Raw genomic sequence first — 23,711 nt, forward strand, 5'->3', positions numbered from 1 at the left:
AAGAGGATGAAAAGAACCCATTATTTACGATAATGTTTTGCCTAACCAATTTAATCCATGTTGAAACAGACTTTTCTCCCCAAAAATTTTTATTTTATTTTTCCGGCTGACAGCTTTCTTGCGGAGGGCATTGTTTTTATATACGCAAAATATAAACCGTTAACTCCTTTACGGTCTTAAAGCGTCTAGCGTTTGTAATGTCGCTTTATGTTTTGTTTGTATTATCTCCCTACATTAAATATGGGAAAAGTCCTGTAGCGATATTTGCATTAGGTTTTCTAGCCCGGCGCATAAGCGAGTGTTCACATTATTTGCTTAGTTTAATATATTTATACACGCTGAACTACGAACTTTCAAACTTTATGGGCGTAAAATATCTACGGGGTGGTGTTTTGGTGTAAGGGTGCGGCGGCTTGCGAGAGAGGAATGTAGAATGTAGGGTGTACGGTGTAGGGTGTAGATATCAGGGTTAGAGAGATGTATGATGAAATGATGGGGAAGCGAATCGATCTACCTGTTGTCGCTTCATCTGTTGTTGAGGAAATTATTTATGATTGATGGCACGCATTGCTTTTGAGCGGAAAGCGTAGAAGCCTTGTTGTATCTGATTTATTAACAGATTTATGTCTATTCTTGAATACACATTTTACAAATGATTACAGTGGTTTATATTGTAGTATAGAGAAAAAAGTTAGAAGAAATAAAGAACAAAGGTTGACATAGGTAAAACTGTGTGTGGGTGATATTGTTTGTTACGTGAACACATCACTAGGAGAACCTGTGCTGAGGTGTTAACGTGTTTGTGATTAAGGGTGACAGGTATTTATGTGTTGTGGTAGAAAGTTATTATTTTTTTTTTTCACAGACATATATTGAAACATAAAAACACATTTATATGTGAGTGAATGAATTTTTGGATAATTCTTGAAGAACGTGTATAATATTTAATTTTACTTATTATATTTTGGTTATGTTTGGTTTGGAATTATAATCTTCTGAATAAAGTGAATATCTTGATTTTTTATCCAGGCTACGATATTTTTGATAAAGATTGGTTTTCTATATTATTATTACTGACTTTTATGCGCGTAGAACGTTTGCACGTTATTCCATGTTGCTTTATCACGTAATATATTGCTTCGTCGTTATCTATTTAAAAATATATGTAAATCTATAAAAGTTTTTCTAAGAATAAGTAATATAGCATTCTATGCGTGCGTCATACTTGAAGTGGTTTTTAATAACGGTTTCAATTGGAAGATACTGGCTAAGTTCTGTTAATTATAGAAGATTTGTGTAATTCATGATAATTTTTTTTTTAATTATTGTGAAATTCACCTCGCGGCAGGAAAGTTATAGAAACGGATCAGAAAATTTCGTCCATGTTTATTATAATATTGTTTATGTGTATCATCAGTCGTTGGACTGCACCTCAGGGTGAAAAAAAATAGAAAACGTACTGAGCCTTGCGAGGATTAAATAATGTTTTTCTTTGCCAGTCATCGTATTTTAAAAAGTAATTTTGCTACTCAAAATTAAAGTGTGCACAAAAAACTTTTTTTTCGTAAAAAAAACGAAAAAGATAATTCATGATAAAAATAATGTTAGTGTATATATGTCAGTTGGGACTCTTGTGCGGCTTCAAAAAAGGCAAAATCTTTAGAACTCTTTATCCTACCTTTTTGAAATTGGCTTGTTCACATGTATTTTTTTAATTTTTTTATTTATTTATTAACGAGGCTTCTGACTCACATAATGTTGTCATTTTTTGCCTCATCTGTTTTTAAAATTACAATATTATAATATTGTAATTATAATTTATAAGTTCTTTAAAAGGTGCCTTTTGTCCAAGATTACACTTTCAAATATTTTCCAATTTACATGATCGAATAAATTTCATGATTCTTGATATGGCATAGAACTCTGTTGAGGCTATTAAATTCTGAATTTCCGATGGGTCCGAGGTCATCAATATTGTCACTCTCTGTTGTTCATACTTAATGCACTTTGTTAATGTATGTTGGACATCTTCAATTTCTTCACATATTGAGCACATTGGAGATTCAGAGAGGCACATCAAACACAATACTCTTCCCATTAGTGCATGTCCGGATCTTAATCTAAAAATTATTCTCATTTCTGATCTTTTCAGATTAACCTCAGTGAACCAGGGTTCTTTTAACGGTTCCTTTTGGAGTTTTCTATACCATATACCCTTATTGGTAGATAAAGTCTCAAAATATTGATTCCACATCATATTACATGTTAAATTAATTTTTTGGCAGTAATCTTCGGCATCTGGTTTCCAGTCATACATGTGTCCATTCACACATGCTTCGTTTGCTAACAAATCCGCTTTTTCATTCCCATGTATTCCTACGTGAGATGGAATCCATTGCAAGCATATGTGCATACCTTTCTGCTGTAGCCGCATTATTTGATCTGCAATATTGTAGGCTATCTTTCTGCAGGCAATTCCTTTTGAAACACTTTTGATATGTTGAAGCGCGCTTTTAGATTTGATTCCAGTTATTTTCAATTGAATACTCCACAGCTTCTTTGATTGCTATCAATTCTGCATTCATAATAGTGCAATTTTTATTCAGTTTTATTTTATGTGTAAAATTGTTTTGTATTGAAATGAAGGCAGCTCCAACTTGATCCGGTTTTTTTGATCCGTCGGTGTAGATCTGGTAGAATCCTGAATATTTCTTAATTAGCATATCGTTGTTCACATGTACATAAGAACATTTGTAAAAACAATGTTCACTTTTATTTTTTATTTTAAATTATTTTTTAAAATTCTGTAATGTTATTATTGAGTTCTACAAATATTTTGCTTTTTATTGTTCTTACAGTTGTTTTGGCTTTCCAGGCCATTTTGTGTCAATAGGCCAACTGTCATGAAAGAATACAGTTTGAAAATGATATTAGAAAAGCGGAAACAGCTGTAACAACATAAATACCAAAATATTGCAGAACTTAATAATCATACATTATTTAATTTTATTTATATTAAATTTTAAAAAAATGGAATTCTATGAATTAAACACAAAAACAATTAGTATATCAATGCTTACGACTTTTATTTATTTCAAAATAATAATAATGCTTAGGATATTTTTATTCTTTAAATCGGACCCCTTAGACAAAATCCTTGGTGCGCCACTGTACCACCACACAAGAATTTATCTCTGTTCAATTTTTCGAACTACCACATCACTATTTTTAGAAATGTAGTGAGCCTGGGAGAACAAAAAGAGTGGGAAGAAAAAATTTAACAATAGAGATAAACATTCCTGGATTACAACAGTAAGTACAACATCTTGCTCGTGTCGTGATGGAGACTTAGCCAGCTGAGTAACTGAACTCACGACGCCTAGGTCAACTCACCAACTAACCGGCCTGTTATTATTGCTGTTCATGTTTCAATTCTGAATGGTAGTTGGCATTTCTCCAGGACAACACTGAAAGAATCTTCCACTTAAGGACGTGTTGAAAATAATGCATTACGAAATTACCAGCAAAGACAATGTATGCAAACTAGAAGCAGAATCTGACTTTACTTGCCAGGCTTAACCCTAAGATTTTTAAGCATAAGAAATACACATTTCGAATACAAAATCAAAATATTTTTGTGGTACTTTATCGCTTATCTTAATTCTTCAAACAACAGCTATTTTATCTTAATTCTTTAAACGTTCAGTTATTTTATCGTAATTCTTCAAACAATCAGTTATTTTATCTTAATTATTCAAACAATCAGTTATTTTATCGTAATTCTTCAAACAATCTGTTATTTTATCGTAATTCTTCAAACAATCAGATATTTTGAAAACGTTAAATTCAAAGCACATCCAAGTTTATTGAACCAGAATAATAATAAGTGTTTCAGTTGTTTCGGAGAATTTGAACAATTCATCAAATTTCAACGTTCATTTTCAAGTTCTGTGAATGATTTTTTCAAGTTCTGTTTTTATTTCAGTTTTGTCAAGCAACTAGCCTACAATGATATAATAACAGAACTTGAATAGGTCTTTCACAGAACCCGAAAATGAACATTGAAATTTGATGAATTGTTCAAATTCTCCGAAACAACCCGTCGTGTTTTATTAATCTTCCTTTTTTAAAAGATAATGATATCCTCACTGGGATCTCCCGTGCTGTGGATTTTACTTACATATTATTAAAATTTAGTAGTATAAATAATATAAAGTAAATTCTAGATACATTAAATAGTGTCTTTCCAGAAATAAAAATAAATATTATTACGTGGTTTTTTTTTTGTTCATTGAGTAGTTTCGGTTTAAGTCTGTAATTAGTGTCAGTATAAATATGGTCTCTTTCTTATCTCCCTAAGTTTTTTACCTAGCTTTTTATTTGAGATTTAAACGTTATAACATTATTGTAAGTTTTGAATGAGAGTGGGATTTTGTTGCTGTGTTTAGTGCAATATTATAGGAAGCTATTTTTACCCGAATGTAGTATTTGTAGTTGCTTGTTAGATTTGTTTTTGCCACTGAGATCTATCACAGACAGAACTGGAATTAGTGTTTTTAATGATGATAGAATTAATATCCACTTACATGACAATGTAAATGGATATTACCTAATGTTGTTTGTTCGCACAGTTTTCAATTGTTTGATGAGAAAAAGGGTTGTCCTCTGCCGAGATACAACATGAAAAAAAATCTCTAGAAGCATTGTTTCCAAAAAAAAAACTGATCAACCAATCAATCCAAATGAGACGTTTCGATTCATGGGAAACAAACAGGAAATCGCAATTGATTTACTGTAGTTGAAAATTTTTGAGCTTACTTAGGGTAAACGAACAAGCCTACAACGCATGTTCGGTTTATCTCATCAGTGTCGCAGAGGCACCCTTAGTAATCCTTTACGATTCTCGTTTAGGCTTAGTCCGTGCCCCTTGCTTGAATAATATGAGAGGGCACGTGATATCATTCGCAGCTCGAGTAGGACGAGGCGAAATGGGGAACATGCGAGAGAAATGTTCCCAATTTGTTGGTGCGACCCCCCGCAGGGTGGGTTAGGGGGTGGGGTTGACGGAGGGTAATCGCAGCACCCATCAGCCATAAGATGATGTACACATTTTTATCTCCGTGTAATGAAGAGCCATATTTCAGCGGGGCACGACGGACAGCCCCACGTTGGGCGCCATTTTGCTCTGCGTTGAAAAACGTCGCCATTTCGTTATGTCAGTTGTAAATAGGCGTTTAAGGAATGTTGAAAAATTTTTGTGTTTCGTGTGAGGCCATTTGTTGGAGCGTTGGAAATATCCTGGATAAAAGTTCGGATCGTGTCAAACATGTGAGCACGCGCCGCTACCTTTCTCGAGGAATACAACAAAGTGGTTAAGAATACGCTTAAGTGTGATTGAAGAATTTATTGTTGTTATTTCAATGCAAAAATGATTTTGTAGTATTTTGTTATAGGAGATTACAATTTACTAAGTAATTGAAAATACGTCAATTCAAAAAGATCCGAAATTATATAAAATACCTAACTAGTTAACCTCTCAACTGGCCATCGGACGGACCGAGTGCAATGGTCACAAACAGTGACCGACTTACTACATTTCTAAAACAAGACATATTTGGGTTGAGGTGTTTCAAATTACATTTTGATGACCATTAAACCATCTAACCGCCCAATTTAATTTTTTTACATTTAAATGATTTCATTTTTACATTAATTTTAACCAATGTGATCATCTTACAAACATACATATATGATCGTCATGCTTGAAATGTGACCATAATTCGACAAATTTGAATTAGACATCAAATATGACGAATGTTTGAAACACTCCTGCCTTTGTGAAAAGGTCCGTTTTATAAATCTACTATTTATTTATCTACACCTCGATAATAAAATTAATATTGCTAATTTATAAAGAATCTCTTAAAAGTATTGTATTTATTTTCAAGGAAAATGCGCATGCATATCATGACGAAATGCGAAAATATTCGGAATTTCATGAAAACGTGTTCCGGCATTTTTTTTTTTTTTTTTTTATTTATTCACATTTAAACCCGCTAAACTACTTATGTAGTTTGTCAGCAGGGACATAGAGACAACATTTATACATTCATAAGATACAATTTGAACGGTACATAATTACATAAATTGGTTACATTGCAGAAAAGTTTAAATAGTAGCATAAAAGCCTTATATAATAAGCAAGTAAAAATAAATGTATGAACAAATTAGTATTATCAACAAGTACATCAATAGTTTCATAAATAGAGGTAGGTAGTCAGGTATTACAAAATAATTGTTTTTCCATTTTCTAAGAATATGAATTCCATTTCAGGGGCATCAGTATAGATCATTATTATCCAATAACCATTTCCTTAGATTATATTTAACATTAGCAGTATACATGTTATTATTTTTAATTGTCATTGGTAATAAGTTAAACATTTTGGGTACTATATAGTTTAAAGTTCTTTCACCATATTTATTAGTACATTTCGGAACTACCAGTCCTTCATTTTGAGTGAATCTTGTGTTATGTTTATGGCAAACTCTTTCCCTATACAATGAATCAGACAATATAACATGTTGACTTACAATATTATAAAACAATAATCCTCTGACAGGTAAAATATTCAGAGACTTGTACATTAATTTAATGTTACTTCTGTGTTGATTGTCATATTTATGGATTAACAATTTTATAATGGAGTTTTGTAATGTTTGTATATAGCTTACATTAGTTTTACAAGAATGTCCCCAAGAAGTAATTCCATAACGTATAGTGGATTCAGCCAGAGATAAGTAGATTAACTTTAAAGTACTTATAGGCACAAAATATTTTATTTTATAAATCCTACCCACAATAGCTCGTAGACGTTTACAAACATTAGCAATTTGTACATCCCATTTCATGTAGCAGTCAATAGTAACACCCAAATATACATAACTTTTGACAAAATCAATGGTTTCACATGAACAGGGCTGTGCAACATTTTTATGTATGCAGGCAAATGTGTGTGTATATAATGAAGGAATTACATTACATCTGGCGTGTGGAGATCTGATGTGCATAATTTTAGTTTTTTTTGGCGTTTATAAAGAGGCCTGCATCATGCGACCATTTCAGTAGGGCAATAAAATCATGTTGCATAAGGTTCATTGCAGTAACCAGATCTTCGTGCGATATTACGAGCGCCGTATCGTCTGCATATACAAAATGTTTAACAAATGAAAACAATTTTCTCATAATTGAGACATAAATAATATAAAGGGTTGGCCCTAGAATTGACCCCTGTGCAACACCTGTTGAGATATATTTTCTTTTGCTAAATTTTTTAAGAATTTTTACTCTTATTTGTCGATCAGTTAGTAAATTTTTTAATAAAACTAGCAGCTTTCCTCTAATTCCTATTGCCTCCAGTGTTTCTAATAGTTTATTTGTATCAATGGTATCAAATGCCTTAGAGTTATCTATGAATAAAACCAAAACTTGTTTTTTTAGATTTAATTCATAATTTATGTGATTTGAAAATTCCTGAAGCAGCATTTCCGTACTTTTTTTCTTTTGAAATCCATATTGGTTGGGATCCAACAAAGAGAAAGATTCTAGATATTTATTAAGTTTTATGGAAATGTATTTTTCAAGTATTTTTTCTAGGGCTGGCAATATGCTTATTGGCCTATAATTTTGAATATCTGTATGTTTGCCCCCTTTGTAAATTGGCCTAATGATGCTACTTTTTAGTTCATCTGGTATTACTGCTTGCGATAAAATTAAATTGATAAAGTGTGTTATAACAGGCCCTAAAATATTAATATGTGTCTTAATGTCAAACATTCGAATGTTGTCAATCCCTGGTGACTTTGAATTGTTTAATTTGCTAACAATAATATTGATTTCTTGGCAGGTAGCTCTGGGTAGGTACATACTATGTTGCACTTCATTCGGCCTGACGGTCGATGCTAAATAATCACATTTATGTATCATAGAGTTAACACTATTTGTAAAATATTCAACAAACTTATCTGCTACGGTTTCTTCATTATTCGTATTTAACATATATTTCGAGATTATTTCGTCACAACTACTTTTGGACTTGCGTCCTAATAATTTATTTATTTCATCCCAAGTTTTTTTTGTATTTCCAAAATAATTTTTGAATTTATTGTTAAAAAAGGTAGACTTACATTTAATAATTTCTTTTGTCACCTTATTTCTGAAAGTTTTATATTCCAATTCAAAGAATTGATTGCTAGGAAAATTCTTCCACCTTCTGTACAATGAATCTTTTTTTTTAATGTTTTCTAAGATATTAGAAGTTATCCAAGGTTTTATTGACAGAGGTCTTTTTTTGGGTTTATAATTCATAACGATTTTACTCTGTTCATACAAATTCTTAAAGTTGTTTTTAATTTTACTATATAGTATATTGCAATCTTGTTCCTCAAGCAAGGAGTGCCACTTAAAATTATGAATGTTTTTGTCGATTTTGTTTTGCGATAAAAACGAAATTCTTTCCCCGTGTTCTGGGGCTTCTTTCCTTGCACTATATTTAATATTAACTGCAGTTAAAAAGTGATCAGCTATAGTAATATTATTACATACACATGAGGAAAGAGAATCGCTTTGTTTACATCCACTGTTAAATCGGACAAATATGTGGTCTAAACAAGTACGAGTAACTTTTCCTGCTAAAACTGCTTCTCTAGTTACGTCACAAATACATTTGATTAAATAATTATCCGACATTATATTTTCATATGCCATAATAATAGGGTTTTGACAATTTAACAAGTCTAGATTAATATCTCCTATAAGTAAAACATTTTCTTTGGGGCTTATAGTATGCAGAATGGCAGATATTTCATTAAGAAATTGTGGTTGGCTAGAGTTGGGGGGGCGGTATATTGCTATGATGTTTAAAATACTCTTGTTTGGAAGTGTCATAGAGCCAAGCACACATTCAAAATGATTTGTTTCTATTGTTTTCTGTTGAAATGTGAATTCATTTCGAACATATAGCAATATACCTCCTCCAGATTTTTTAGTTCGGCAATAGTTGTAACAATTAAATCCAGGAATATTATACAGACAGACAAGATTCGGTGTTATAGCCGTTTCACATAACATTAACACATGAATATGCTTCCAACAAGTATTTAAGTAGACATTCAAAGTATCCCAGTATTTATAAATCGATCTAACATTCAACTGAACAATATTAATATTTTCCATATTGTAGTTGCTATGAAACTTTAGCCAATCACAGAAATTGTGAGTATTTTCGTAATCTACCTCGTCATCTTCTTCAATGTAATTAGACGCCATAATCAATAGTTGCAAAGTCCTTGGCAAGGGCAGCCTTGTAGGCCGGGCAGGAGTCCTTGTCTCCAGTCGGATGTGCAGCGGGCTTCCCAAATCTTGTACAGGTGGCGCAGACAGGCTCGGCGGCGGCTTTTGGGCAGTTTATCCGGGCGTGACCTTCGCCTGCGCAGTGTCCACATCTTTGCTGGTCCTTGCAAAACTTGAAGGAATGTCCGATCATTTGGCACTTGGAGCACACTGTAAGTCCAATGAAGTCACGAACACGGCACACATTCCAGTCCACAAAGACTTTCCCCTGCTCCACCAGCACGTGACGAATGTGGGCAGGAACCTCGAAGACCCGGTGGCAAGTTGATCCAGTTCGAGCGCCAGCAAGGTGACTTAGCTTGCAACTTTTTACTGCGAAATCTAGGCCTGCTTTGTCCTGGGCTCCTGCTAAGGCATTTTTTAGGAAGCACTCGTCCGTTAGGTCACGAGGAACGTTGAAGAAAATCACCCTTGGAAGCCGTTTTGTTGGTAATCGAGCGCTTAGAGTGTCCGAGTTTGCTAGACATGGGGTTTTCAGTATTTTATCCTGATCTTCTTGTGTTGCAGTATGGATTACAACGCCTTTGTTTCTGATTCTCCTAATACCCGTCACACGGATTCCAAGTTCTGATGGTCGTAATGTATCTTTTAGTAGCTGTTTCGTATCGTCGCTATCTTTTGTAGAATCCAGCTTTGGGAAGATGCATACAGCAGGTTTGGGGGTCCCAACGTTAAGTCCTGAGCGGTTGATTGATGGTATCATCTTCTGTGGGCCATTTTTCACAATATCGGCAAACGATAGGCTTGCTTCCGTGGCATCGGCTACTCTACGCATCACTGGTCCTAGATCTGACTCCAACTGCAATATTTTTTCTAACCTGTGTTGGTTTTCTGCTTTTTCAATCGCGATCTCTCCCTTTGCCACTATTAATTTGGCATTAACTGTTGCCAGATCAGCTTTGAAACCCTCTCGTTCCAATAACAGCTGTGAAACTGATCTGAATACAGCGGATACATATGCGCTTATCCGCAGTTGTTGATCCTTTGAGACTCTTGACTGCTTTTCAGCAAGGACATCTTGGAGTGCTCTTAGACTTGCTTCAGTGTCGTTCAGTATCTGTACTGAGGACACTGGGATTTCACTATCATTTTCAAACACGTCGGAATAGTCCGATGCTCCGTCAGATTCCTCATCTTCAACCACTGGAGAAATCATTCCCGAGGCCTTTTTTTGTGATGGGGACGTCATCTTATCTAGCATTCTTTTTTTACGCCGATGGCAGCATTCATCAGGCATCGGTGGGATGGACATTTCAATGAGAACAAACACACAATCTTAGGTTGTTTTAAAACTTTCGATAAAAATGTTTAGAATCCGCTAGAATAGTATTATTTTATTACTGTTTTATCAAATAAACTTTTTTGGCACTTAAATTTTCCATATAAATACTGTTTGCACACGAATTCGGAGGTTTTTTTTAGTTTTTTTGCAAGAGCAAAGTGTAAACACGAACTGCTGTCACTGCGAGTATTGTTACATCGTGATAATATATACGTCATTTAATAAAAGTTTGTCAGGAAACTTGTTTATTCATTCTTTATGCCTGCAATCCCGTTTTTAACCTGATTACCATTAAATTGAAGCGATTCGTAATGAATTAGCAATACTAATTTTTATCCGTGTGGCTTTTTCGAGGAACACAAATTAACGATTTTTTACCAGATATCACTAAAAACGTTAATTTTATTCTTACTCCAGTTAATTAAAAAAAACATTCTTATTTAGGTTTACAAAAGCATCTAAAAAAAGGTTACGTCATACACAGTGAATCCTAGAGATATTATTTAATGTTGAAATATTCTCAATTTTGTAGAGAAATAGTTTCTTCGATCAAAACAGGTTTATCTTAGGTCCCTCTGGGAGGAACCTCCAGCTCCAATCTTCATTCCTCAGCACTTAAATATTGTTGAGAAACAAATAAGCATTATTTAAGTTGGTTGTTATTTGAAACATAAACAAATTTCACGCACGTCTGCGCAAAAAGCGAAAGGGAATATTATTGCAACGCGTGCGAAACTACTCTTACCGAGCCTCCCTTCGCAAACAACTTTTCGTGTTGTAGGTATACCTTTTATATTGTTATGACTACTTGTTTAACTTCTACAATTTTAGAAGTACTTATGCCGGGATCACTTGAGGACAATACAAAGTGGATACACGACGATGCGCAATACGAGCGAGTTCACGAAAAATATTAGGTGTTTTATACCAAGATAAATCTTGTGTTTACGCGATATTTTGAAGCCGAGAAAGAGTGCCGAAAGCAGAGATACGTACACGGCGACTGGCTCTCTTGTCCTACTGTCTTGTCCAAACGCGTTTACACGCGGACAACGCGGCCAAGCGCTGTGGTGGGGTTAAGAAGCTATCCGCGGAAATAGCTTGTCTGTCTATCTTTCAGATAATGTATTGGTTCATTGTCCTGTCTTACAAGCTACTGTTCCCTCTAGGACAATGGATGCGTAGCTGGGACAAGATAGAAATGACCTGTCCTCGTGTGACCTCTGCATTATTGTGATACCTGTTATTTGAATAACGCTTTAATAACGACATGTATTTTATTTTTGTCAGTTTACTTGATCTGCACCCGAGCAGCTAATATATAAATATCTTTCAGTATTTAAGCCTTCCAAGTATCTTGTTAGAAAATCTGAATATCAAATGCGTTTTTTCCTGTGTAATGTCATCAAGCTGACTTTATTTCGAACTTAATACTTGCTCAGTTTGATTGGGTAAGCGGTAGATACAATTTTACGTAGGCGATATGTATTGGTCTTTGGCTCAATATTACAAGACATTGTGTGAAAATTAATCATTATATGAAAACGGACCGCGCGCAGGTTTATAATGATACCAGCCTCACAAAAAGTAGGTAAAAATTATGTTGTACTTATTTTCGGGAGATGTGAACTCCCCATAATTTACCCTACAACTGCTTTTGATATATTAACACGAATTTAAGGAATCACTTTTCAGTCAAAATCTGTCATATATTAACCACACAACGGAAATCTCTAACTAAGACTTACAAATGTTGGGATTTAAAAACAGGTTAACTAGAAATTTTAATAATATTAAGTGTATTCCACTGGTATATTTAGCATTAGTTAGAAGTCAACGTGAGTACAATTCCCCACTGGAACCCACTTTACAATATTCATGCATAAGCAATTGAAATAATACAAAATAAATTCATACGTTTTTTAAGTTTTAACACGGGTAGTCCAGTAATTTTGTTGAACTACAACACTATTTAAAATAATCTTAATTTGCTTAAATTGTCACTGCCTGTGCCTGAGGATTTTCACTGACTTGGTGTTTTCTAAGTATATAAAATCCTAAATGCATTGCATTGATCAAGTTTTTGATTTCACCACGTAACACTAGAAAACGGGATTGATTTCTGTTGCAAAAAATCTGGGACTAACTACCATATGTATTCCTCATGGCCCAGAATACTTATGAAGGAAAATAATTATAAAAAGTCAGTGGAAATCTTTAATTTATCACTAAATAAAATTCTGTAGAGAAGAAAGTTCTGTAGCGGTACGCCCTCCGGGTTAGTTAGTTGGTTGAAAATAATACCTCAGTAAATAAAGTTCACAATAAAAAAAACGTTTAAATATTATGTACCTTTGAACCAAGAAAAAAATTATTTCAATATGAAATTGAATTTCCGCGAAATTAATTTAATATCCTCTATTTGTTTAAACTCAATAAGTTTGGAGATAACAAATTATTGGATCCTTTGAAAATGCTCGTTAAGGATACTTTGTAAGGATTAATGGCAAAAGATAAAAGCATTGTGGTAGGTAATCAACGTTTGATAACGAGTTTAGTGATTCTATTTATCTCTTCCTTTCTCCTTAAATTAAAGTTGATTATAATGGCTATAATTGTTTGGTATTCTAACCACAATACCGGCTTTGTGCTTTATCTGGATGTTCGAGTGAAGGATTCTTTTTGAAGTCTCTGCCCATCTCTTGGATTTCTCAACTCTTGGAGTTTGTATTTTTTGTGATTGTTAATTAATTACTAAATCTTAACAGCCAGAAAACTTTATTATCATTAGAAAACAGAAATCAATAGAAAAAACTTACGATCGGTTTTATCTATAGCAGGGGTGGCCAAACTTTTGACCTGTTCGGTCTACTTGCGTTAAAAATTATTTATTTATTACTTTTATTAATTATTACTATTTGCGTTTTAAGGTGAATTTTTGACACTGCATATTCTCCACAAGCCTATCATATTGGAGAATGTACGAAGTAACTGCGATTCGCAAACACGAAGTTAAGTAGGCATCTGTTATGCTGGAGAGATGTTTGGTTTTTATTGCATTCGTCGTTGAAAATGTTGATTCGCAAAGATAGGTAGAACCGAAAAACGACGTCAAATATGAAGCTACCTTTCTTAGGCATGGAAACTTTTCTTGCAAATCAGTTTCCAAAAATCTGTACTACCAGATGCCTTAGCTTTCAAAAATATGTCGCTTCTCAATTTAATTTTTATTTTCTTCTTCGACCACAACAGATTCAGTATCGGTTAAGTTACCGATTTTAACGGTTAAGCTGTCAATATCAATATTTTCATAAAATGGGGATACCATTAAACTTAGTACTTCTTCGAGAGCGGCAAAATCCGCAAACCTGCTTTCAAACTCCAGGTGCGAATTTTCCAACTGTTCAGCGAAAGTTTTAAAATCTCGATTGGAATTGTGCATACATTCTTCTTCCATGTTTGTATAATTTTAAGTTCGTTTCGTTTTAATTGAATTGCATGCATTTGAATTAGATTTTTAAAAGTTGTAATCAAAATTATCATGTCAATGACGGTTCTGTCTTTCCCTTGAAGATTCAGGTTTAACTAGTTGAGTTTTTCTCCAGCTCTCTGCATGGCTTCCTTAATCATTTCTCCATCTTTGAAAGGTTTCTTACATCTTATCAATATTTCTGTAATAGTGAATGACGCCAGTGTTGCAGCTTTTGATTTAGAGTCTGGTTTCGTAAAAAAAGATTGTTGTTTACTTAAATTGCTTTTTAATTCGCGTACTTTTATCTTTCGGCTTTCACTGCCAAATGGAAAATCAGTGGCGTATTTGGAATGTGTAGTTTTAAAATGCCTTTCACAATTTGCTCTTTTCGGTAACGCTACACTTCAGTTGCAAATTAGACACACACATTTGTCCTCGACCATAAAAAAAATCCTTTTTTTATTTATTTTTATTTTTATATTAACTCCACACAGGAGGCCCTGAAGAAAATAATTTCCCTCAGGGCCTATGTCATCTTTGGGGATGCTGTGTGAAGGGTCTTTTTGTGGAGAGGAAGGAGTGAACATGGGTCTTGAAGAGTCCCATGTTGTAGGAGGGAGGAAACACAGAGGCCGGCAGTTCGTTCCACAGCCGAGCTGTTGAACTTAAGAACGAATCGTAGAAGCGACCCGTTCTCATGTGACAAATTTCAACTGTGTACAAATGTTGCGCGCGCGTTTGGCGTGTATCCCGACTACGCACCGGTGCCGAAGGGATTAATGACGCTAGTTCCTCAGAGCATCTTCCATTGTAATACCGATAGAACAAGGACAGCATACCTACCTGACGCCTGTGCTCTAAAGATTGCAGTCCGTTTGTTAAGATTGGGGAATCTATCAAACGGACCGCCCGTTTTTGCACAGAGTCAAGGGTTTTTTCAGGTATTTAGGGGCTCCGGACCAAAGATGGCTGCCAAATTCGACAGTAGGGCGCACTTGCGATTTGTACAGGGTCAGCAGTTGTGTACTATTAAAGTATCTGCGGCCCTGTACAGTACGCTCAGCTTCTGAGAGGCCAACTTTACTCTGGCTTCGATGGAGCCCCCGTACCTGAGCTGGTCACTTATTGTTATACCAAGCATATCAATGGAAGGCCTGTTCGGAAGATTGCTTCCGTTGAAGGAGACTAGATTATCATTTGGATCCCTTTTAGACAGACAGGATTGGGTCTTTGAAACATTAAATTCGACGAGATTATTTTTACCCCAGGAAGAAATACTCTCGAGATAACCGTCCATTCACTGCTTCAAAGCCCTCCGAGCCGTCGGAGTTTGTGTGCCCTTTGGGGGCTTGTCAAACAAAAAGCTATCATGAACTGTACTGTCATCCGCGTAACAATGAATCGGTGCACATGTCAAAAGGTCATTGATGTGCAACAAAAACAAAGTCGGAGACAGAACCGATCCCTGTGGGACACCAGCATTTATAGAGTGTGTGGATGAGGTGAAACCGTCAGCAACTGCCTGAATCGACCTATCCCTTAAAAAGTCAGCCATCCACGTACATAAGGATGAGGGAAGTCAGTAAGAAGGCAATTTGTTGACAAGTCCTCGGTGCCAGACCCGGTCAAAGGCCTTGGATATGTCTAGTGCGACCGTTTGGGTCTCACCGTGACGTTCCAGGCACCGCCCCCAAACATGCGACACATACGCGAGAAGATCAACGCACGAGCGGTTCCGCCGGAATCCGTATTGACGGTCGTTGATAATTTTGTTCTTCTCGAGGTATGTGAGCAGTTTGTCGTTGATCACACGTTCCATCACTTTGGACAGAACTGATGTGATCGCTATGGGGCGGTAGTTGGCCGGGTTGGAGCGGTCACCTTTCTTGGGAATAGGGTGAATGACCGCTTTTTTCCAACCAGAGAGCACAGTGCCACACTTCAGGGACATTTTGAAGAGCTTTTTCAAAACTGGAACTATTTCCGCAGCACACCTCTGCAATTCTAGGGCAGGTATTCCATCAGGTCCACTAGCTTGGTTAACATCGAGCCCCCGTATAACGTGGAGTACATCCCGATGCCGGATCTTCAGTTTTTTCATATAGAAGCCGAAGTGAGGAACCGACGGCGGAACAGCACCTCCGTCATCGAGGGTCGAGTTTTCCGCAAACATTTTCCCTAATAAGTTAGCCTTTTCGGTGGCGGTGTTTGCTAGTGAGCCGTCAGGTCTGGTAAGAGGTGGCAAACTGGGTTTGTAAAAATTCCGACCTATTGAGCCCGCAAGGGACCAGAATGCTTTGCTGCCATGCGGGCAGGGAGCCAGCTTTTTGCTGATTTGCAGGTCGTGTTCGAATTTTGACCTATTAATGATTCTCTTGCATTCCTTTGCCGATTTTTTGTATGCTGATCTGCTTTCGGGCGTTCGAGATGTGTTGTAGGCTCGGTAAGCCGCGTTTTTTCGTCGAACTGCTTCGGAGCATTGTCGACTGAACCACGGCTTTGAGCCCACACCAGTTTCTTTAGTAGTCGATTGTATGAAGCCATCCATCGCCGATTTGATGACTTCACCAATCTCCCGGGCACATCTTGAAGGGTCCGAAGTCCAAAAACAAACAGCTGACCACGGAAAAGCGTTGAAATGGGCCCGCATACCGAACCAATCTGCTGACCTATAGTGCCACACTTTTCTCCTCAGCCTCTTATTGGTTGGTCTCAGGCTAACGGGGATTGATGTCGTCACTAGGCAGTGGTCAGATGATCCCAGAGGCACTGTGACGTCAATCTTATAACCGTGTGGCACAGTAGTTAAGAATAGATCTAACAGATTGGAACGGTGAGTCTGGACATCGGGAACCCTTGTAGGCTCCTGAACCAGTTGCTCTAATCCTTAGCAAATGGCAAAGGATTCCGCCTGTCGGCCAGCCGAGTCCATTGGGCCTGAGAACTTCAACCATGGTTCGTTATGAACATTGAAGTCCCCCAGAACAATAAACTCGGCCGAAGGGTAGCGGGGCAAGAGATCATCAATAGTATCTCTCAAATGTTTGAAGAGCTCGGAAGTGTCTGATTCGCTATGGTTCGATGAGCGGTATAGACATGCGTAGAATCTTGCCGTACTGGCAAGATTGATGCGCACCCACATTACGTCAAATCTGGAGTTTTCCAGACTCAATAGTCGTACACAGTTGACGTCAGCTCGACTATAGAGGCAGACTCCTCCTTTGAGTCGGAACTTGCTTGCAAGGGTAAAGCCCGGGCAGTCCAGATAGGAGGAGTCTGGCGGCTCGGCTATCTGAGTTTCGGATAGGAAAATAAGGGTGGGACGTTGGGACGTCCCACTCACTGTGATAAGGGCAAATCTTACTTTTTTTAGCACTCGAACTAGATGGCCCACTCATTCTGATATTTATAATAGTGAATAGTCAATAAAAAACAAAGTCAGAATTTCAGTCCAAGTCCCTACGTTATTTTTATTATCGCCACATAACAAGTTCAATGTGATCCGTGCGCACTCAAGTCGACACTAGTAGGTACTGGCTAGGCTAGCTCCCCACGAAACAAAGCCACGAGAAAACAATGCAAAATGAAAAGAAAAGAGACAGCGATATAACTTACCTACGCGCGGAGCGAGGCGAGCCGCATTTAGTTGACTGACTCACGCACACGCACGCAACGATACTACCATTGCGTTGTTGCGATGCGATCGAAGCGTGTGAGTAGGTACCTTATTCAGTCCTTCGCGCGAATACGCTTCGCGGTCGACCGGTAGACCGCGGTCGACCTGTTGGCCATCCCTGATCTAGAGTGTGGACTAGTACTGGGTGTTTAAGATAATTCGATCCAACTTCAACGCTTATACCGTTGGAGATTTTCAACTGTTGAAAATTGAATAGCAATCCGAAGGTCGCGGGCGTGAAACGTTGCTTGGAATGGCTTTAGCCGTGTTTGATGCCCAAATCTGAATAGTCAGGTATTCCCCCACCTTCATCTGCCCCATATCTTTCCCTTCCCCACTACCTCCAGCCTTACAACATACCCCAATTGAGGATGACATAGTCTCCCTGGCTCCAGTCCAGACGATTGGGAGCAGTTGAATGTTTAGTGATTTATTTATGGATTGATATAATTTTATTATCATTTTCCATGGAACTGTTTTTTTTTATGTTATAGTACTCTTATGTTATAGTGCTCTTATGTCATAGTGCTCTTATGTTATAGTGCTCTTATGTTATAGTGCTCTTATGTTATAGTGCTCTTATGTTCTAGTGCTCTTATATTATAGTGCTCTTATGTTATAGTGCTCTTATGTCTTAGTACTTTTATGTTAAAGTGATCTTATGTTTTAGTGCTTTTATGTTAAAGTGCTCTTATGTTTTAGTGCTTTTATGTTAAAGTGCTCTTATATTATAGTGCTTTTATCTTAAAGTGTTCTTACGTTATAGTGCTTTTATGTTATAGTGCTCTTATATTATAGTGCTCTTATGTTATAGTGCAGTTTTACTCAGTGAAGCCCTTTCATAAATTTTCTCCACCTCTTTAATTAGTATTTTAAAAATATATCTAGACAATAGATTTTTTCACCTTTACTCGTAAGAATATAATATACTATGTTGAAATATGGTTAGGTGTTATAGAAAAATATTTATATGCCTCAATAAAGAAATTTTGAAAAATCTAATATTTATGTACTAAAGCCAATATTTTTGTGATATTGTTTATTGAAAAAAAATATTCCTTTACCAACACTAACTATTAAAATGTGTTGCCAACATAACATTATTAATTAATGCTATTTTAAATGAATTCAATTAGTTGCATAATAAGTAAGTAAAACATTAATATTACTCGTATTAATAAGCTAAATAAAACAGATCAAATATGCGCGTGACAAGTGTAAATTAGTAAAAATAATCCCTATATAACGTTATTAATCAGTTGAGCCCGTTGAAAACATTTTAGGGGATGACAAATATTACTAAAATAATGACGCTGAAACGGCTATGTGCTGTTCTTTGCCTGCCATTATATATTTGCTTGATGTTTGGCGCTACGTGTCAGCCATATCGGTTAGGAAAATCCAAAAAGACATCTAGTGGGAAGGTATTAACCAAAAGACTTTTCCAAATTGCATAATATCGTCCACGAAGTGAATACCTTTTCATTTACTAGGCGCCAATAGTGCTAAACAATAGCCGTTAGCCGGCGTTGAAAATATTAGTACTGATGATAAATTTTGCTTGCCATTATATATTAGCTTGACGTTTAGCGATGCGTATTGGCTGTATTGGATAGGAAAACCCAAAAAATTCTATTAGGAAGGAACATAAAGAAAATACCGTTACAAATTTCGCAAAAAATCGCTCACGAAGTGTATAATGTTAACCTTTTTTTATTTATTAGGCATCAATATTATAACAATATACGGTGAAAACTTACAAATAAAAAATACTGTTAATTTAGTAAAAATTGAACAAATTATTCGTTTTCGTGTTAAAAACGGGACTGCAGGCCTTTAACGAATGATTTGAAATAGTTTGTAATAATGTATCGGTTAAAAACGAATGATTTATGACGACGGCGGAACAATTGTTCATACAAATATTGATATTGATATTGACATACTGATATTGTCGCATTTATTAGCAAAATAACACGTATTCTCGATATATTCTGAATGACTAATATTTTATCAAAAAATTGGCATGTTATTACTTTTTAATAGAATCGTTTTTCTCCGCCAAGGAAAACGAATAATTCGACTAGATTTTTAATAAATTAACAGTAGGGTAAACGGTACTATCTCTGGCACCCCCCCATTGATTGGCACTCCTGAATTGAAACAGTAATATTAGTGGCTACGGCGAGAAGTATTTCCCAATTTTAGACGTATTGTGTTCCCACACTATCCTATTTTAAGATGGGCATAATTTATTTCATACACAGGCCCACATTTTTCAACTGTCAACTGATCCGTGGACGCGGGTAGTGCTCATCACGTTTTATCAAAATTTCTTATTGTTTTCATAAGGTAAGTCTTCCATTATATTGATAATTATTTCAAGTTTTTACAAGATATTGATATATTTTAGAGTATTGTGTTGTAAATAAAGGCCAAAGGTGAGTTTCTTTGCCATCCTTATTTAGTTTAAGCGCCTGGATAAGATAATTGCCAGGTGCCAATGATTGTGTGTTACATTTGTATGGAGGTCTATTCATTGGCATGCATGTCAATCACTGTACTTTCATATAATAATTGATAAATTGTGTTTTTTTAGACAATTGATATGTAGTTTTGCTTAAATTCAGAAGTTAAATTTAGAACATACATTTGTTTAATTAAAGTATTATTATTAGCAGTGCCAATCACTGTAACCTGCGCATGCCAATCACTATACTGATAGGTGTGCCAATATTTACACTGCCAATGATACACACTAAAGTTTACACCATTAATTGATTTAAAATTATTTATTAAAGTTAGTTTTGTTTGTGTTTTTTACAGATATCAAATTAAAATGCCTAAAGTTCCTGCTGATTTAAAGTATTTCAAAAAATACAAGGAGAACGACATTCAGAAGGCTTTAGATGCTGTGAAAAGTGGTATGTCGAAAAAAGCCGCTTCTAAACAATTCAACAATCCACGGTCCACTATTCAATTTAGATTAAGTGAAAAATATGTTAAGACAAGACCCGGACCAGCAACAGTTTTAGCAGAAGAATAAGAGTCTATCCTCGTTCGGTGGATTAGTACAAGCAGTCAGAAAGGTTTCCCACGAAGAAAAGAAGATATTCTGGAGAGCGTGCGATATTTTCTCAGTAAAAATCCTCGACCAAATGCATTTATTAACAACAACCCTGGGGAAGGATGGTATAAATTATTTTTACGGAGACATCCTAAAATTTGTACCCGAACTGCTGAGGCAGTAACTTCAGCGAGCTCGGTTGTTTCAGAAACAAACATAAGACGCTGGTTTCAACAAATCTACGACTACTTACATGAAAACGATTTAACTGAAATATTAAATGATCCAAAACGTATATTTAACGGTGACGAAACTAATTTAAAGTTATGTCCCAAAAATTCTAAGGTTCTGGCTATGAAGCGTACAAGGAATGTTTACGAAGTAGAACACGCACCAAGTAAATCATGTCTAACAGTAATGTTTACTTTGTCAGCTTATGGTGAGATAACTCCACCAATGGTAATTTTTCCTCTAAAAAGAATGCGACAAGATATCATTCGATCTATACCAAGCGAATGGGGAATAGGATTGTCTGAAAATGGATGGATGAAAGGGGACATCTTCATTTCATAAATAAAAAAATGTCCTTCATCCGCATCTGTGTAGATCACTCGTTAAATTTCCTGTAATTTTGTTTCTCGATGGTCACAAGAGTCACACAACTTTTGAATTAAGTCAGCTGTGTCAAGAATTGGGTATAATATTAATAGCTTTATATCCAAATGCAACCCGTATTCTGCAGCCTGCTGATGTTTCTGCATTTAAACCAATGAAAAATGCATGGAAAAGGGCCGTTTTGGAATGGAGAAGAACTAACGTTTCAAAATTTCTTACTAAAACTGACTTCGGTCCGATCCTTAAGATTGTTTTGGAAAAATTTATTAACAAGACTGTTGTAGTTAATGGTTTTAAAGCTTGTGAACTTTTCCCTTGGAATCCAAATGCATTGGACTATTCCAAATGTTTGGGGAAATCTAACCATCCTCTCACTCGATTAACCTCACCATCACAAAAACCACAAGAAAATACAAATTTATTGAACTAAGAAGACTTTAAAAGGATTGTTGGTGATGAAAAAATTAAAATATTTGAGAAACACTAATTTGACAATGAATCATCAGATTTTTTAACACTGTTTACGATTTTTAAAAAATTAAATGATAAAATAAACAAGAATGGTTCGACTTCAACACAATTTCATTCCAAAACTTCTTGTAACGTCGTGCAAAAACCTACAAAATTACAAATAATTACTCTTCCTGAAAAGGAAAAATCAATAGGAAAGGAAAATGAACCATCAACATCGAATAATATTTTCCAAACCAACAGTGCAAGCGTACATAAATCTGTTGAACCTAAAATAAAAATCATTTCATGCGTGACACTCAAAAAACCATTTAAAATTATAGTTAAAAACCCGTTTCTGGAAATGACAATAATATTCAAAGTCTACCAGATGACACGAAAAATCTTTAGGAAAGCGAAATTATTGAAGTTTTGCTAAAAGAAGATTGAAATTTCTTAAAAGAAGTACGTAATACCCACCTACCGCAGTTTTTTTTAATATTTGAAAAATATAATTTTTTAGTAAAATCTATCCTCTTTGTGAATTGTATCCTCTTTCAATAAAGTTTACTGAAAAAAAAAGTTTTCTTTACAAAAATAATATATAACACAAAGTGCCAATGATTATACTTCTTGCAATGCCAATTAATGTATCGTGGGTGCCAATGATTGTACTTTTTATATGTTTGCGATTTGATTCACTATAGTGAAAAACGCAAGCAAAATTAAAGACAGGCAACATTGAAAATGTGCACTCAATTGTTGAACAAGTCAACTGTAATAAATATATTTTTAAAAACTTGCAATGATAACACAAAATCGGGTATCAAGTTGGAAGTTTACCATAAAGTGCCAACCATTGTACTCCTTACCCTATTTCATTTTAGTTATTTTCTCCCCGCTGAGGTTGAATTTCATGTTACACCAATCAATTCTAAATGTTTTGTTTATTTTTATTATTCTTGTTCACTATGGGATTTCTATTACGAAGAGTCAATACCGTACAAACATATTTCTTGACCATTTCATATATTTTATGTTTTCCGAACAATTCTTTTCGTTGGGCAGGTACAACCCTCCATTTCCACGTTGTTTGTTCCACGCTAAATCACATTTATTTGATGCTCCGGGGATGTTATATACGTACTATCTGCTCATTGAATATATTTGATTCACATAATGTACACTCAGGGTGGAAGTAAGAATCTCGCAAATACAGAACTATACAAAGGATATAATAAGACTTGCATCTACAAGAAGTGTGCAGTGCTTATAAATATTGCGTTTGAAATTGCATCCACTCTAAAAAATAAGTGTATTTAACCCCTACTGAGAAAAATAATAATGTACACTTCTATGAAGCCAAATTTTCTGACTGTATTTTGAAACTTCGCGATTTTTTTAGTATTTTTTTTTTTGTGAGAAAAGACCAAAAATTGATTTACACCATTTATCAAAAATAATTTGAATTTATTTTTACGTTATCAGTACTTTTAGTTAAGTGTTTAGACGAAAAAAACGTAAAACTTTTTTTATATTAGTATTAAAAAATTTAATATTTCAAAAACGATGTTTTTATATATGATAATAAAATTTGAAAGCGTATTTCATCACCTTTCAGATTTTTTTTAAAAATTTCGAATGCGTTTAGAAATATTCCATTTATTTGGATTTTATTGCAAAGCGGAGATACTCGATTTCCGACTTACTGTCAGAATATGGCAGAGGCCAGAGGGG

General features: G+C 35.3%; 1 pseudogene; it reads left to right on the top strand.

Moving 5' to 3' along the window:
* Positions 1 to 19,953: 19,953 nt before the first annotated feature.
* On the top strand, positions 19,954 to 22,847 carry LOC149423313 (uncharacterized; annotated as a pseudogene).
* The last annotated feature ends 864 nt before the right edge of the window (positions 22,848 to 23,711 follow it).

This window comes from Hesperophylax consimilis, chromosome 6 (assembly GCF_061612785.1).
Source record: "Hesperophylax consimilis isolate HC1 chromosome 6, BYU_Hcon_1.0, whole genome shotgun sequence".
NCBI classification, from domain to species: domain Eukaryota; kingdom Metazoa; phylum Arthropoda; class Insecta; order Trichoptera; family Limnephilidae; genus Hesperophylax; species Hesperophylax consimilis.